General features: G+C 40.6%; 1 pseudogene across 1 annotated transcript; it reads left to right on the top strand.

Moving 5' to 3' along the window:
• Nucleotides 1-17,285: 17,285 nt before the first annotated feature.
• On the top strand, nucleotides 17,286-17,943 carry LOC310767359 (V-type proton ATPase 21 kDa proteolipid subunit c''-like; annotated as a pseudogene). The gene has a single exon. The product of its transcript is annotated as a V-type proton ATPase 21 kDa proteolipid subunit c''-like (transcript).
• The last annotated feature ends 875 nt before the right edge of the window (nucleotides 17,944-18,818 follow it).

Here is an 18,818-nt window from a genome sequence, read left to right as displayed (position 1 = left end):
ATGGAAGAACGACATACAACCAGAAAGCAGCCACAAGAACATGAATTCTGTGGTGCAGTCTCCTTCAGTATGCTTCAGTTCAGGTCTGTTTGCTCTCTGGTCAAACAATCAAGAAACTAGCCTTCATATAAAGTTCTTTTAATATCTAACAATTATGACTGATAGCTAGGGAATGTAATCTGGATTTTAGTGTTCCAGATTACCAGATCTTGTTTCCGGAGTGGCACCAATTCATTAGTGATTCCTACTAACACTTCCTTTTTTAGTTTCTGGACATTGTTCAGAGTGCTGGACATCATTCTGAGGTTTCCTGCAATATTCACTAGGCATTTTTATTCTCACAGGTTGCATATGTTCAGCCCATTGGTTGCAGGAAGGTTGTGTTCAGCAAGCGCATGCTCAGTCCTGGTAGCTGCAAGTGGAATCACTCATTCTTCTCCTCCCTCCCATTGCAGCATTCAAAGGAATCCCAATGTGATCTCATCAAAATTCCCTTTTCTTCTGGTGTTTACAATCAATAGGCAGATGCACTCATTTATTATTATTATTATTATTATTATTATTATTATTATTATTAGTTACCTAGCCTTTGCCCTAAGATCCCAGGGTGAGTTACAACATTAAAACACTTCAAAACAACCTATTGGTAATTATAAAAGAAAAGGGAGGGGAGAAGGAAAAACTGGAAATTGTGGCAAATTAGAGACATTGCAGTTGGGAATAGAGGATAAACTCTGTTCACTGAGCATTTCAATGTGGACCTACCCAATCTGCAGTTCACAAAACAAGATGTGAATCAAAATGCAGCTATCCTTAGAAATTCTCCAGATTTTGCAATGCACTAAAAATGTCCAAAAAGGTATATATTAAGGGAATGTGTGCATAAAATGCACATTGTAGTAAAATTCAAAAGATTTATATGATCTGAAAACAGTGAAAACAACATACAAAAATGCATTGTTTTAGGCAAGATTGCTTGCTGAAATTTGTATTTTGGGAGAAATATGCACTACAATGTGGGTGAATTTTCATGAGAACCTTAAAAAAGAGGCAAACTGAAGATTGGAAAAATGAGAAACCGAGAAAAGTCAACATTGACATATCTGTCCACCCTTCGTTGCAACTGCAAAAATGATTTTATAAGTATTCAAAGTTGGAAGGGGGCTAAGAATGTGGAACAGCAGCAGGATGGGAAATATGCTTCAGCTCCACTAATTTCTTTGCCGAACCAAAATAAACGCCTCACAATTGTGTAAGAACATTTTTATTGATTTGCTTGTAAGAAAATTTGTTTTATCTAGTGGAATTGAGTTTTTTTTAAGATCCATTCCAGCTGTAATAGGAACTTTGCCTTTCCAGATTTTATATCACCATGCCAGGTGACTGTGGAAAGGAGGGGTGTTGGTTTTTTTTACGAAAAAAGTCCCTCTCTTTAGTGATAAAGGGGATCTAAGAAGAAAGGAGCAGTTGGCTTATACAGTTTCTACTTCTTGCTGCAATCATTGTCTCAGGGATAGATTCATATCCCGCATCATTTTCTGTTACCTTTATGTTTTTTCTTTCAAGAATGAGAAATGAAAATTTTAATGCCTCATATATTTTGTGAATTACTGTAGATGTGTATGCTGTACTGCTTTGATCTTTCCTATATTCTACAGTTTGATTGGATTGTGATGTGAATAGAAAACAGCACAAAACAAATCAGTTTCTGAAAGAAGGATTGTAACAAGGAGTGCGGTGGTGCTGGCCTCCCGAGAGAAATTGTGCTTCTGAGAGATGTCACTGCAGACGGCCTCCCCTCCCCTCCCTGACATGCTCAGGGAAAGAGAGAGAGCCTGAAAAGCTTTCAAGGTGCTGGGTTGCAGCAGGATCTCAGGCAGCGCCTTCTGTGTGATCTTCCCTCTTGCCCTGCTCTGCAGAAGAAGCAGAACCTCCCAGGTATATGGCCGGCCTCAGGAAACCTTCCCTGCAGTGTACTGAGTGGTAATTGTGGGCAATGGGCAGAGAAAGTGCCAGTTCACCCAAGTACCTTAGTTTTTTTTTTAAAAAAAACATTAACCAGCATCACCAATACCTTCATCATGTACTATTTGGACATGCACTCAATGCAACTGAGTAGTGACTGGAGGGGGAGACAGGGACTGTGCCTGATAGCCTTCTTTGCATTTCTGTTGATTGCGTGTCAAGGTCCCCAAGCCTCAGGGTCCCAAATAAAACACAAATTCACACAGAATTTTTGTTTAAGGTTTTTGGCAAAAAAAAATTAACCAATGCCTAACCGCAACCTTACAAGTTGTGACGATTTGCTACACAGTAGGCAAAAAACAAATGGCACCAGCCAATCAGCCAAATGGACAAAATTCCTACCAGGCCCCTGCTCCAACGGCAGATGACCCCATGACAGGCATAGCAAGGTCAACGCACAAGACCTAAAATTAGGGAGGGTGGGCGGGTGATCCGGTGCACGCAGCAAAAGAGGAAGCCCCAAGCTGCCTGCCCTGCATATGAAACCTCTGATCCCTCCCCCAAATTGGCAACATCGAATTTACCCTAGCAACTCAATAGACCAATCACTGCCAAAGATCATCTATACTTTCCCGCCCGGCAACAGAGGGGTGGCCTGGCAGACCCCACCACAACACGTGCTTTCTTTGAATGAGAACACGCTCTCTCCTGCCAACATCTGTAGAGGTGAGTTTGCTGTATCTGAGTAGGTTCCCATTGCAATGGAGAAGCCTGATCTGCCTGCAACAGGCTTTCCTCTGCAAGGATTTCTCTTTGTGTGGACAGCAGAGTTGATGGAAAATGTAGGAAGCTGCCTTGTACAGGCTGAGACCATTGGTCAATCTAGCTGAGTAATTGTCTACACTGGCCAGAAGCAGATCTCCAGGGTTTCAGGCAGCGAGGTTCTCCCAGCCCCACCTGGAAATGCCAGGGATTGAAGCTGGGACCTTCTGCATGCAATGCAGATGCTGTAATACTGAGCCATGGCCCTTCACTATAACACAACAGGGGGGAGTGAAGCCAGTTGGTGCAGCTCCACTCTCCCTTCCTCATGGTTGTTAATGTAAATCATGTGGATTGTTGATCATTGGAGTGGACATCCAAATAAGACTTCATTCTCAGAAAATTAAGTAAGTGGGATTGCAGCGAGATGTCTTCCCCTGTTTTTTTTTTAACGTTTAACCTGAGGCCCTCCAGATGTTGCTGGAGAACTTCCATCATCCCTAACTATTGGCCATGCTGCTGGAGCTGAGGAGATTTGCAGTCTAACAACATCTGGAGGGCTATAGGCTTCCCCCTCCTGCTTTAAGTTGTCTGAATAGTGGACATCTAAAGGAACATCACCTTCAACATATCCTTTCTCATCCCTTAACTTCTTCAGTATATCCTTTCCCATTCCTTAATCTCTCCAAGATAGGCCTTATTGTTGATGCCATTTCCTCTGAAGAGTCACAGCCGACCAGGCAGAGGAATTTATCTCTTCTTATAGCCACTGTTTGGAACACCCTCCCAAGTAAGGTCCCACTAGATTCCATGTCACTCTCTGTGCTTATAGGGCAGCCTTTGCCCTTCAATTTTAGGGAGACTTTTGTGTTCTAGTTGTTTAGTGCAGGGACCAACATGCTGCCCTAGAAATGATGTTGGCATCAGCTTCCTTCTGTTGCAGCCAGCATGCTTAATAGTCAAGTTTTAGTCCCAAATACCTGGATGGTACTACATCCAAGTTTAATGGAACTGATCCCCCCACCCGCACCCCTTGCTCATCCCTAGGAGCTATTTTTTGTTGTATTTTGCTTATGTTTTGTAATTTATTTCATGCGTTTTATCTTGTAAGATGTTTGGGGATTTTGGCTGGGAAATAAATGAATGAATTGAAAAATGAATAATAAATGAATTATATGAAAGCTTTTGAGTGATGATTTATTGTCACGATCCCAATGGGAATCTGGTAATATAATACAGTAGCTGGTAGTATCCAAATGAATATTGGTAATAGCTAAAAATGGGAAAATGTAAAAATATTGATTGGGGAGGCTGCATAAGGAAAATCTGGCAAACAGCACAATTATCTAAATTAACTGAAAGAAGTTTTTTTTTAAAAAAACAAAGATTTTTGGAACTGTGCTGTCCATTTATTGGAGGGACAAGGAAACAGGAAGCCGGGGAGAGAGTTTTGAAAAAAATACAAGTAATGGGGAAATGAACTATTGCTTAAAATGTTTTAGGTAGACCTGTCAACTGATTAGAGTCCCCTCACCCCAGTTTTACATTGAATAGTTAATCAAATTATTTAAATATTTATCATTCACAAACATCAACTATCATGGACCAGAGTTGCCTAGAGCATGGAAGGAAAAGGAAGAGATAAAAATAACTGCATGATGGACAACACCGTCATATTCCCTTATCATATTCCCTGGGAGAACGTGTAAAAGGAAAAACGTTTCTATGTTTTGCTTCAGATTTATACAAGTATATGTAGCTTTTTTGTGTCATGTTGCTCTTACTTTTATTACTATTATTTGTATCTCGTCTTTCAGGAAACAACTCCTTCCAAGGCAGCTTACAAATGCTAAAGCTAATATCGCAATAGGTTAGGCAAGGTTGTGGGCTCTTTATGTCTTCATAAATCATGCCCTTACCCATGAGGCAAAGCCAGAGGGGAGAGATCTGAGGGTTTGACTGTGGATATTTGTGTATGCTGTCGGTTACAATCCAGAAAAAAATGTGTATCCTGCTTGTTAAAATTTTGAGGAACAGGTGTTTTGTGAAAGTGCCATAAACGTTTAGCCCTCTGTCATCTTTTTGTAACTTCAGCCATTTATTTACTTTTCTGAGGGGGCTGTGTTAAAGTTAGTTCTATTGGGATTCATCTGAGCTCTGAAAAGCATACGGAGCTGAAAGAGTAAGTTGGAAAGAACATTACTCTTCCAACTTCCTCCTTCAGTTCTACTTCCTCTTTAAGGGAGAAGAATTGTAACCACACATGACCACGGGGCAGTGAGATGGGACCTCAATGTGCTTCATGCATACCAGAAAAAGATTCAAGGGCACCATCTCACTCACAGGCACCATATTGGCAATCTATGCTTGGGGTCTTGTTCTTGCTCATTTAAGACCACTGGCTTTGATCCTAAGATTAGCTAATTTACGGAAGCTCACAGAAGAAAACTTTCCCTTTCCCTTTTCCTTCCCCACAGATAGTCACCTACAAACCCTGGAAAGCCTCTTGTGAAGTTGAGAAGCCCTTCTGAACAGGATGAGGAGTAGAAGACTGATGATGGATGGGAGAAACAGCAAAAATCAGCTGAGGTCTTCTCTTCCCAGTTTTGAATGGTCATTCCCTTTCTGTGAAATTCCTCAAGTTAATTAGTTTTAGAATCAAATATAATCTGTTTGGGGGAAATATTGCACTTACCATTCAGCCTGCCTGGGCTGGTTATACTTACACTGTTAACAAGCTTGCTAGAGCTACATAGATTTGTTACCACATTTGTGCACATAATCTTCAGCTAATGTCACTATAAGAACCTGTTTGCACACATGTCAATTATTTCCAAATTAGTCATCACAGACGAATTATTGCCGGGAGTGGGGAAGACGTTAGTGTCATCTGTTGCCCCTCAAAGCACAGTTCTTTTTGATGGAGGCTAGTCAATCAGCTAAGAGCCATCAAATGTTGAACATGCATGTGCGAATTAGCCTTAAGTTAATGCTAGGTCGTGCACAACTGAGGCCGTGCGGTTTGTTAAATATACTGGCCCATGAGTCATTTACTGCCTACTAACCTACTGCTCAGATTTACCCAGGGAGATGACATTTCTGGAAACCTGTGTGTATTGTTAATAAACTGGTTCTCTTTTTATCAGGCTGCCAGTGCTGAGATAGGAATGTGAATGTTCAAGGAATGAATTACACCTCAAGTATGCTGTCAGCCTTCTCTTCATCCCTGCAGAATTTTGTTGCACCGTCGCTGCAGTGTAAACCTCCCCCCACTCTTTTTTGTATTTTCTGCAGCAGTCATTCTGAAACTGTTCGTTTCGTTTTCTGTTGTCTGAAGCAGCAAAACTGATGCTTGGCTTTTGCTTTGTACCATTCCCTAACATATTTTGTTTTTAATTAAACAATTTCAGGTTAGACTCTCATCAAAAAGCCTTGTTTTATTTTTATTTTTTAATGCTGATGTACATAAGCTGCCTTTTAGCTGAACTGCTAACAATTCTGCCTTTGGAACTTAGGAAGGTACTTTTGATTTTGTATAAAAAATCAAACAGAGCAACTTTGATTAAAAATATCTCCTCCCCCCCCCGTCCACTGCCAGTACAGAATGCTGAACCCTGCTTGTCAGCACATCTCTAGGTTTTCCTCCATCTAATAAGCTAGCTAGGCCTGTGCTGCAAAAGAACATTATAATATTAACAATGCTGCTGGAAAGCTCTCTGCTTTAGAATGAATTAACTTTCACTGCAGTGCAGAAAAACACCAAGTAAAATTGGCTCAGCTCTGAATAGTAAGTTTAACCCCTTAGATGCAACACAAGCTCATGGAAAAAATCTGGGAGAGAGAGGAGATCCCAGCAGACATTAGGGATGCCAAAATTATCAACCTTTTTAAGAAAGGTGATAGAACAGATTGCAGAAACTATTGAGGCATTTCTTTATTAGCTGCAGCCAGCAAAATTCTTGCAAGGATCTTAGCAAGCCATCTTCTAACTATATCTGAGGCTACCCTTCCTCAATCCCAAAATGGTTTTCGACCTTCTAGGGGGACAGTGGACATGATTTTCACTGCTTGACAGCTTCAAGAAAAATGCAGAGAGCAAAACCAACCCCTGTATATGGTGTTAATTGACTTGACTAAGGCTTTCAACACTGTAAATCATGTCAGCTTCACCATGATCAACTCCTGCACAGAAACCTTTGTCCCCACTGTGGAAGGAAGTGTGGATCCGGAATTGGCCTCCACAGTCACCTACAGACACACTATTAAGACCGTGTTCATGGAAGACAATCTTACTCGGCTATGAGTGATCGCCGAAGAGAGAGTTCAACAGTTCTCAACAGTTCTCGTCAAGCAGCTATTTAAATGTATGGAAATCATGGAACAAGCTCAGTCACAATTTAAAACATTCTGAGCTTTGCGTTAGAAACTTGAGCGGTATGAAAAGCTGCACAGATACATTGATGCCTTCCTAAAGGATTTTCTGGATCCGCTATTGATTCAGTCTTTCCTCTTGAATCTTTTCCTCTGAAACTCTTATTTTGAAATGGAATAGCCACACAGACTTTTTGGTGAATACAGTTTTGATCCCTACCCCCAAAGTTAAACTTCAGAAATATCTACGTCTTCAGCATTGAAGTTTTGAAGGCTATAAGCTAGAGATGGATTAAAGGCACCAACCAGTAAATGCTAGTTACTGGGCCTCAGTTATTTGGTTACACTGCTTTCTGTGGGAGAAAATTTCATAGTTTAACCAATGTCATGAGGGAGGAAGTCCTTTCTTCTGTCTGTCCAGAATCTTCCAACATTCTCCTTCATTGGATGTCCATGAGATAGAGGGCCATGAGACTGGGGTGGGGATTTTCTCTACCCACTTTCACCACGCCAAGCATAATTTTATCAATTTCCATTGTGTCACCTCTTACTTACTTTTTACCTAAGCTAAAAAGTTGCAAATGCTGCCACCTGTCTTCCTGGGGGAGTCGCTCCAACCCCTTCATCCTTTTGGTTGCCCTTCTCTGAATCTTTTCCAAGTCTACAATATCCTTTTTGAAGTGAAGTGACCAGAACAGGACACAGTATTCCAAATGTGCTTGTATGATAGATTTGTATAACCACATTATGATATTGGCGGTTTTATTTCCTGTTTGTTTCCTAACAACCCCTAGCATGGTTCGATTGAGAGATGGTGACTGGCCAGTTAACATTAAAAAAAAGAATGACCAAGAGCCACAGTGGATTTGTTTTATTTTTCTTGCCTCCTATCATCGTAAGTTGTTCAGCTCCCTCAGCAAGCTTTCCACATTGCAGGGGTTTGGACTATATGACTCTTTGGGTCCCTTCCAGCTCTGTAAGTCTATGATTCTATAATTCGATAAGCTCATGTACTGTCACACAATGATTAATTCAATAATAATAATAATAATAATAGTAGTAATAGTAATAGTAATAATAATAATTTATTATTTATACCCTGCCCATCTGGCTGGGTTTCCCCAGCCACTCTGGGCAGCTCCCAGCAGAATATTAATAATAAAAAAGCGACAACATCAAACATTAAAAACTTCCCTAAACAGGGCTGCCTTCAAATGTCTTCTAAAAGTCAGATAGTTGTTTATTTCCTTGACATCTGTTGGGAGGGCGTTCCACATGGCAGGCACCACTATGGAGAAGGCCCTCTGCCTCGCAATGAGGGAACCGCCAGAAGGCCCTCAGAGCTGGACATTTCTACCCCAACCTTCCCCGTGAATAAACCCAGTGTAGTACAGCAAGAGACAAATATACAGTAGTTCCTTATAACAAATGAAAACACAGTAAGATCGCAAAGCCGTCAACTAACTATTGCAAAGCCAAACCACTAAAAAATATTAATGCAGGATATCAGGACTGTGTATTGTGCTATATTATCCAACCATCTCAAATACATATAAGCTCAAAAACTCTTCAGTCTAATATCTCCTCAAGTTTGTTAGATTTTTTTACCATTCCAAATCCCTATCTCCTCCATTTTTCAAATTCACTCCCATTGTCAGGGTAATCAGGAGAAGGTGCTTTGTCTACTTTTTAAGCTACATTTCCCTGCTCTTCTATCTAAACTGTGCTCTCTATATATCAAATGCTCGAAGAGGGAAACACGTCTCCTAAAGCGCTTCTTTCCACTTGATCTATGCTTTGTTGTTAAATTTTATTAACTCAAGTCAATTAAATCAGAAAAGAGTGAAGTGGATACGCAAGGTATAGCCATGATTGAAAAACTCACTGCATATAGTGAGTTAAATGGTTCCAAAAGAAACTCTGCTTTAGTAATGAATAAACAAATAGAAGAAAAGTAATTCTTTTCCTCGGGGGCATTGTTAGCAGGTTGTCTAGGGGCCAAGCTGAGGCCTTTTGCATTGAGCCTGGGACCTCCTGCTCTTTACTCCCCCTTCCCCCTCTTAAACGTGAAAGCATTTTCTTTTGCTTAAAGTGAAATTTTCACTCTGAATGTTGCCCTAAATGTTCATTATACGTATAAATTAGCACGTGCAAGTTTTATGGAATTTTGTGTCATGGGCCTATGTCCTGGGTCTTTTAAGGGCTGAACAATGCCTCGGCTTTCTCCCATGCATCTCAGTCTTTTTACCATGGTACGCACAATCTGAGGATCTAACTGCTGAGGTCTCTCTGATCCATTCTTGCACTTGCAGTGTTTACAGGTGGAGTTCATAGCCACACCGTGAAGCAAATACAAAGGGGGAAAATTAGTGAGACGCTCTTAATGTTGTGCTAATTTGCTTATTCATTTATGGCACTATCAGCCTGGGAGTTCTGCTGTATGAGCCCACTGAAATGAACGCCTCCCAACAGAGCTTGCTCAGGAGACCTTCCAGAAGGATTATGCTTCTGTGGTCTCTCTTTATGTATTCTTTTCCTTATTAATAAGCGCTCAGTCTTACCAAGCTTCAGAATTCAAAAACCATCACAACATTAAAGATTGATAAAAGTTTAAACAGAAATTAAATTGCATTTTGGTAATATCTCAGTAAAACAGCTTAATCAACTCAACACCCCCCCCCAAAAGGAGATTTTAGAGCCTTCTTAAAATATACATCTTCCACATAGCTGAAGCCACATCTCAGAAAACCCTGACTGTACTATTTGCTGATGTAACACCTGCTGAGCTTTAAATGGGGTCTTATCTTCTCGGGTTGATACTGGGGGAGAGACTTCGAGAACACTGTTGAACTCAAGCTATGTATGAGTTGGAGTTCTAGATCAGTATTTACCAACCTGATGTCATCTAGATGTTTTTGACAACAATTTCTATCAACTGCAGTCAGCATGGCTGCTTGGATAATATGGGAATCAAATGATTAATTAGAAATCTACCTCAGTTTTGTCTACAGTTGATAAAATTTGATGGTTTGAACAAAGTTTATTCTCCCCCTATTCAAGTAAATCATGCCGTCTGACAATATACCAATGAAAGGAATGTGATTTCAACTCAGGCTTGGTTTATAATGTAAAATGTTTCTTGCCCTAGCATTTTTCTCAGTATGGAGTGACTGGTTCAAACATAACACCAAGCCACGCTACAAGAATAACTGTTCAGGGCATTTCCCATTCCCTCATTTATGACAATTTTCTCTCTGTTTTGGTTTGAGGGAAATCATGGCTTGCCCATTCACTCAAACCATGGTTTGCACTTGCTCTGCAGTCCAAGATTAGAAATCAAGATCAAACCATTATTTCTAAACCTGTTTTGAAGGACAAGTGAAACTCATAATCTGCAGGTTTAGATCAGCCACACAAACATATACCGGTACATGCTACAAGAACAGAAGAACAGGGAGAATTGCTTTGCATGAGTACAAGGCTTCTTGAAGTCTCTTTCTTGTAACCCTAAACCATAGCTTGGTTATACATCTGAACTGGGCCAGTATTTACACAAACTTTAAACAAAAAGTTAATAGTTAAAAGCAAGCGTGTAGAACCTGTAGCCCTTCAGATGTTGTTGGATTCTTACTCACATCAGCCCCGGTAAGCTTGGCTAACGGGCAGGGATGAAAGGAGTTGTAGTCTAACAACACCTGCACTGAAAGAAAAGTTTGCACTGGTGTAGATCCAGTAGCATAACATTTCCAATGGGATCCACCCAAGCTATGGTGTCCATGTTACAAATCAGAATGATGACAGGTGTGATCATAGTGATGAGTTTGCGTGGGTTCAGGAACAGCAGGGTCATTTCACAATATTCCTTATTTGAGAGATGAAAGAGGGCTTTACCTGCTCCTATCACAGCAGAATAGACAGGTCCGTGGAAGAAGCAGAGAAGCAGAGAAGTTTTGAAACGCTGGCTCATACTAAGTCCTATGCCAGAAAGCTGTTCAAAGAGTTATTTCAGTGCTATCTTCTTCCCGAACTTTATTACACTGATGTTATAAAAATGTTGAAGGAACATAGTGAAAGAAACCAAAGGCAGATGGTTGTTTACAATTTGCATCACTGCTGCCAATAAATATTTTTATTGCTATGGTTGCAACAATAAATACTCACTATCGGAATAAAGCTCATAAGGGTAAAGGAATTAAGAGGGCTTTTCAAAGCGTACTGCTTATATTAGATGAACAGTTGCATTATTTGTGGATTATTAAGCAGGCTGGAGAGTCTATTCATAAGAACTGCATTGCTGGACCCGACCAAAGATCCATCTTCTTTAGCATTCCCTTTCATATATTAGCCCAGGTATCCCCGACCTTCAGCCCTCCAGATGTTTTGGACTACAATCCTCATCATCCCTGACCACTGGTCCTATTAGCTAGGGATCATGGGAGTTGTAGGCCAAAACATCTGGAGGGCCGCAGGTTGGGGATGCCTGTATTAGCAGCTCACCGGGTGTCCTGGGAAATTCATATACAGTGGTACCTCGGGTTACATACACTTCAGGTTACAGACTCCGCTAACCCAGAAATAGTGCTTCAGGTTAAGAACTTTGCTTCAGGATAAGAACAGAAATTGGGTGCAGCGGCAGCAGGAGGCCCCATTAGCTAAAGTGGTGCTTCAGGTTAAGAACAGTTTCAGGTTAAGAACGGACCTCCAGAACGAATTAAGTACTTAACTGTACAAAAAAAAACCAAAAAAAAAAAAAACAGAGAAAGAACCTCACCCTCTGATGTTTGTTTCCAGCATTTTTAATCAGAGGTATACTGTCTCCGAAGATGGAGGTTCCACTATAAATGGAAATATGTATACTTAATGAATCTGAAGAATAGATGGGGGCTTCATGAGCCCCCAGTTTTTAATGGCAAAAAACCCCACACACAACTTAACAAAGGGCTAGGCAGGGAGTACTAAATGACATAGTGTCATCTATCCCTTTCGGACTGCAGTTGGTGAAGACTTGGAATGTGCATTATTCCAGATCAGGAGGAACAGGTATCTGCAAATGCCGGTGCGCAACAAGCACAAAAATGTCCATGTTTCAAAATGGCTTTAATTAGATGATTTGCAAAGGGATCTCAAATAAATTGTAAAAAAACAACAACCAAACCCATGTCTATAGGTAAATTATTTTTGATATGCCTATGGTACATCTAATAAAAAGAATTCTGTCTGTGGCTTTTAGAAGGGTGTAATTGCTGAATTTGCCTGTTTTCATTTATGCTATGATGTCCAAAAACGATGCGGAATTCTGATCCTAATGAGTACAGAATTTCATTTAAAGATTCAATAGGCTGACCCAATTAAAATGACTGTTTTTGTGCTTGGAAATTTGATGCTTCATGGCTGCAGCAATGCTGTGTTTCTCATTTAAAAGTAGAAAAAAGCAGCTATGTCTCTCTTCTCCCCTCTGGAGCAAAATAATACCAAAGATATATAGACAACTATATTGAGTTGATTGTTATTTTATTTTATTCTAGAGGAATGCAACAAATCATCCTGTAAAAATCTATTTCCAAGATTTGTCCTCCAATAGAGGGGAACTGCTAGAGAGCATAGGAGGAATGGTTGGAGAGCTGCTGCCACTGCCCTCCCATATCTTGCCTGAGGCAGCTGCTTCATTCTGCCCACTGGTTGGACTGGCCCTGAATTTGTGAAATAAGAACAAAGTGGGTTTTTTGTTTTGCAGGGGGTACCATTCCAGTGCAAAAGGTTCTAAACAAATTCTAAAACAGATAAGCAACAACAACAACAACAACAACAACAAATGGTGCTTGCATCCAATACTATGCTTGAATGACTGGTGGCCATTTCTGAACATGGAATCAACTGGTTTTGACCACTGACAATACTTTGAAACATTGGATTTCGCTAATATGTCCTAATAACATTTGAAACTTACCATAAACACAATTTTCAATGCTTGATGCTAGCACTTAATTTTAAATGTAGTTTGGATTTCCCTCCCATACCAGCTTAATCAATGGTATTTGTCAAAACCTGAGAAGTCAAAGTGCTTTCATTAGAACGCACATTGCTGTTGAAGACAGTATTGATTAAATATTAGTCCTATTTACAGAAGAAACACTGGGTACTTATTGTTTTGTGTGTGATCTGCATTATGGATTGCTTTTCTGACAGTCAGTGATAATTCAGGGAAGTTTTTAATCTGTGATATTTTAGTGTATTTTTGGTTTTCTATGGAAGCCGCCCAGAGTGGCTGGGGAAACCCAGCCAGATGGGCGGGGTACAAATAATAAATTATTATTATTATTATTATTATTATTATTGCTTGACTTTCATGTTTAAGATGCTGGAAATATGTCTCCCTGCTTATTAAATGACCCATAGAGTAACCACTGGTTTTAGATCCAATATGTTTTAGATCAAAACAGCTTCTGTGTATTTCTAGACCACCACTTACAGATGATACTGATTATGATAGAATTATTAAAAGTATTTCTTAATTATCATTCTGCCTACAAGGGCCCACAGGGTAGTATGTAATATAGAAATAAACATTACACAATATAAAAACAACAATGTAGATAGTAACAGTAACAACAACAACAACAACAACAACATTAATAATATGCCATCCATCTGACTGGCTTGCCCCAGCCACTCTGGGTGGCTTCAAGCAAAGTATTAAAACACAAAAAACCCTCAAACATTAAAAACTTCCCTGTGGGCTTCTAAAAGCCATATAGATATTTATTTCCCTGACATTGGATGGGAGGGTGTTCCACAGGGTGGGCGCCACTACCAAGAAGGCCCAATTAAGGTTGCTTCCACTGGAAAGCGTAGATTTGGATTAAACAGGGGACAATAGTGACTGACATTCTGATGACAAATGGTTTTAGGCCAAGATACCTGAAATACCGCTATCTCCCATATGAACCTGATCAATATTATAATTTCCATCAGAAGCCCTGTTATATATCCTTTCCCCAATAACAGCTAGGCTGGTGAATACCCAGGACAGAGTCTTTTTTGTAGCAGCACTCCAGTTGTGTAACTCCCTCCTTAGGCTGCATCTTTGAGGCAGGCTGTAACTCTTAGTTTGTTTCACCTGGCTTTTGATGGGTTTTTAATTCTGCTCTCTGGTTTTAATACTGCCCCCCCCCCCCATTTTAGAGTGCTTCAAGATGGGTGCTTATGGTGCGATCAATACTCTGCATGTATGCAGGTTTATTGTAGTGTCTGCATGACACTATTTAGGGCTCTGTGTAAGAATTTTGTTGGAAATGAACAGAAAGCCAGTGCAGTTGATAAAAGACCAGTGTTCTACAATCTGCAATAATCTGACTGCCACATTTTGCACTAGCTAAAGTTTCCTGTTACTCCTCAACGGTAGCCCCACAGAGAACAGACTTCAGTAACTTAAACAGGAGGTGATTAAGGCATGGGGCCAAATCCACCTTTTCCAGGAAAGCTGTAAAAGGCATTCTTGGATGAGACACCTGGCTCTCCAGGAGTAATGCCAGATCTAGAATGCCCCTCTCCCAACTTCAAACTTGGTCCTTTAAAGGGAATGTAACCCCATCCAGAACAAACTGTGCCCCCAATCCCTGATTAGTGTCTTTACTGACCAACCAAAAGAACCTCCATCTTGTCAGGACCAGGCATCTATTTATTAGTCCACATCCAATAAATCACTGTGGTCAAACAATTGTTCAGTACTTCCATAACCTCCTTGGCATCAGTTGAAACAGAGAGATAGAACTGGGTACCATCTGCACAGTGATGAGAAGAATACATTTAGAGTAATGAACATAGGCTACCCAATTCAACCAGGTTTCCAAATCATGTTTGGGATAGATAAAGGTAAAACTAAAGGGACCCCGACCATTAGGGCCAGTTGTGGCTGACTCTGGGGTTGCACCGCTCATCTTGCTTTATTGGCCAAGGGAGCCGGCGTACAGCTTCCGGGTCATGTGGCCAGCATGACTAAGCTGCTTCTGGCGAACCAGAGCAGCACACGGAAACGCCGTTTACCTTCCCACTGGAAGGTACCTATTTATCTACTTGCACTTTGATGTGCTTTCGAACTGCTAGGTGGGCAGGAGCTAGGACTGAATAATGGGAGCTCACCCCGTTGCGGGGATTCAAACTGCCGACCTTCTGATCGGCAAGTCCTAGGCTCTGTGGTTTAACCCACAGCGCCACCCACGTTGGGATAGATACTACTCTACTATTCCTTGTGGATGGTAAGATATACAGAGTAAAAATCTTCTACCTTGATTCTCAGTGTATTTTGGTACTATAGGCCTCCATATTTGCCATCGACCACAGTAGATCAGTACTAGATGTTAGAAATTTAAGTGAGCATACAACACAGGGTTTGAAATTTCTTCTTTCTGACAGCATGTAAAGGAAGATGTTTTCAAGATTATTAATTGAAAGCATAGCTTTCTTTTAAGCTAGATGAGCATTGTCCTTTATTTAAAGACAGGAGGATTCCTAGCTGAATGGCAGCCTACTGGAGCATCAAAATTAAGTTGTCCAGCTTCTGGGTTTTTATTTATCAATAAGATGGCTTCAGAAGACAGCTCAACAAATATAATTATATTCTTTAAAACCAAATTAAGAGTGCTTTTTCAGTGTCCTTCCTTCAGCATACAGCAATATTTCCAGAATAAGTTGATAGTATTTGATATGCTGCAGGGGAAAAATGCATGTACTTGAAAGATGCACACAATTAATTTAAAAGCATTTCCTGGTTAATAATTCTTTTGGTAGGAATTCTATTTTTCAACAGTAGTAAAATTTGGGAAGTCATTTTCTTCACAGAGTTTTTGCACATTAATCTGAATTTATGGGAGCTTGCAGATTCCAGTGCTTAGTCTAAAAATTCCACATTGCTAAAGGTTCCAGCTTCTGTAACGAAAGTGACTGTAATGCTGCCGAGAGTGTGAGCAACCTTCAGATGACCTGCTGCCTCTTGTAGATTTTGTCAGCACTCTGTAAAAATATGGGATCACTTTGTGGAATTTGATATACCTCCTTTGCATTTACAAAGTTTAAACTCTGGTGATTACGTTTGCTACTGTACTTTCCACATTAAGGTGCCTGAATGAGTTATTGCTCTACAGATATGAACTGTGAGATTATGCATAAATGGTCCATTCTGCTTCCATGTTGTGTTTTATTTTTATTTTATTTTTTTTAAAAAAACCTCACTTAAAGGAATAGATGGTGGTGAAAGATCAGAGCCAAGATCTGGGATTTCAAAAAATGTAACTATGAACAGGTGAAGAACTTGTCAAGAAGATGGCTGCACAAAAATATTCTTTGGGGAATAAAGTAGCTTAGCCAAGGTAGAGTGTTGGCATTAGAAGATTGAACTCTGTTTCCTCCACTTCTTAAGTCACCCCAAAGAAGTTTTTGAAAATCAAGAAAGGACACAATGTTGTAAGAGGAATATAATAGGTAAAGGTAAAGGGACCCTTGACCGTTAGGTCCAGTCACGGACGACTCTGGAGTTGCGGCGCTCATCTCTATTGGCCGAGGGAGCCGGCGTACAGCTTCCGGGTCATGTGGCCAGCATGACTAAGCCGCTTCTGGCGAACCAGAGCAGTGCACGGAAATATAATAGTTTGGCTTAAATGCTAATGCATGACCATACCTGTTTTGGGGGCCTTGTGGTGGGAAAGTGGCCTATGCATGTTGGGAGGAATATTTTTTCCCCTGGAAAGTGCATATTGTGTGTGTGTGTGTGTGTGTGTGTGTGTGTGTGAGAGAGAGAGAGAGAGAGAGAGAGAGAGAGAGAGAATATATGAGAGAGAGAGAGAGAGTATATGAGAGAGACATTTACTTGCAGGACAAAGCTAGAAAAGCTATGCACAAAGGGTAACAATTTGGGCTGTGGGAATTCCACTAACCCATCACAAACTTTATGAGAAAGGAATGCACTCCCACAGCCCAAACTATCACGCCTTGTGCAGAGCTTTTCTAAATGGAAGTAAATGCCATTTATTAAAAGTATGACTTTGCCCTTTCTAGGAAAAAATATTTATTCTAACGTGTGTGTGAGTGTCACTGCTTTCCTGAAAACCACCAATGCAATGTACAAGAGTCAAAAATAAAAATAATGCATAAATTGAGAGGAACCTTATTTGTCAATCCCTCCTTAGGTGTGCATGTCTGCTGTTTCTCCAGCTGCTGGGCTCTCACTGCTGTATTCAGGGCTGGGGCTGACCGCGGCCGCCACCAACACTGGCATCAGAATCTGCTACACAATATTTGACCTTGACTTCCATTTCGATGTAGCATGGTTCCTGATGGAGACCTCACAGTACATGTGGTCCATCCTGAGCAGGGAGGGGGCTGGCCATCTCACTGTCAGTGGTGGGTGCTGCCTGGGGCATTAATATTACCGGATCCAGCATCCTCGGCAGTGGTGTCAAAGCACCTAGGATCAAAACAAAAAATCTGGTTAGCATCATCTTTTGTGAAGCTGTGGTTGTCTATGGGATTATCATAGCCATCGTCATCACCAACATGGCTGAGGAATTTTCTGGCAGAACTCCTAAGGAGATTGGCTCCCGGAACTACTATGCAGGCTACTCCATGTTTGGGCATGGACATTGTTGTATATGCGTGGGCATTGTGGGCAGTGGCGCAGCATTGGCAGATGCCCAGAATGCCAGCCTCTTTGTCAAGATCCTCATTGTGGAAATCTTTGGCAGTGCCATTGGGCTCTTTGCAATCATCGTGGCTATCCTGCAGGTGTCTAAAGTGAAAATGGGCAACATGTCTGTCTGCCAGCTGCAGACTCTGTACATATTGATTATTTGACTTCTGGGTAACTCTCAGCAGAATATGTAAACCCCAAACCACCAAAAAGCACTGTGTTTGAGGTGATAGGAGGTGATTTCAGAGTTCTCTCTGTCCGATTTCTAGCTCCTTTGCACATACAAATCTTCATTAGATGAACGTGCATCTGTGAACTGGCCCTAGCTATTATCCCCGAAGAAGTGGGAAAGCCTATTAATGGTGTGTCAGAGCACTTGATTACATCAGTGTGGAGAGTATGGAGGAGTGCATTATTCCTGCCCGTACAACTCAGGGTTCAGAGACAGTGCATTTCATATATTTTTACCAAAGCCTTCCTTTGAGAAATGGATGCTTCCAGATGTGAGCCACCTTCTACGATTTAAACTTTTGCAAACATGTGGTTCAGATTTTGGTAAATATTGCATGCCAGTTGGCCTTAAAAATGGATACATTTTATATTACTGCTCTTTAACAAAAAGCATAGGTCTGGCACATTTCCAACTCAAGGGCAGGAGTCCGTTTGGGGATTTGTACAAAAAACAAGTGTTTTTCCTTAAATATACAATATATCAGTGTACTGTACACATGTTAAACTCCAGGTTACATTCTCAGCATGATCTGCAGGCAATCAGCTGTTTTCTCATGCTGACCAAAATCTCTCCTTGAGTTCTACAAAAAAGAACGAAAGAAGAAAAACATTCAGAAAATTGTTTTACAGTATAAATTGCAAAAAATATGTATGTGCATTTATGATGCAAACTTGGATATGTGTCATCCAATTGAAATCAAATCAAATCAAATCAAATCAACTACCCATCCATTTCTTGATTATTAGTGTTCTCAATCTTGGAATGTGCCATTTCTTATCTTCGGGTGCTTTTGAGTTGTCTCCACAT

This window comes from Podarcis filfolensis (assembly GCF_964270895.1).
Source record: "Podarcis filfolensis genome assembly, chromosome: 7".
Taxonomy (NCBI): Eukaryota; Metazoa; Chordata; class Lepidosauria; order Squamata; family Lacertidae; genus Podarcis; species Podarcis filfolensis.
This window is presented reverse-complemented; position numbering and strand designations above follow the sequence as displayed.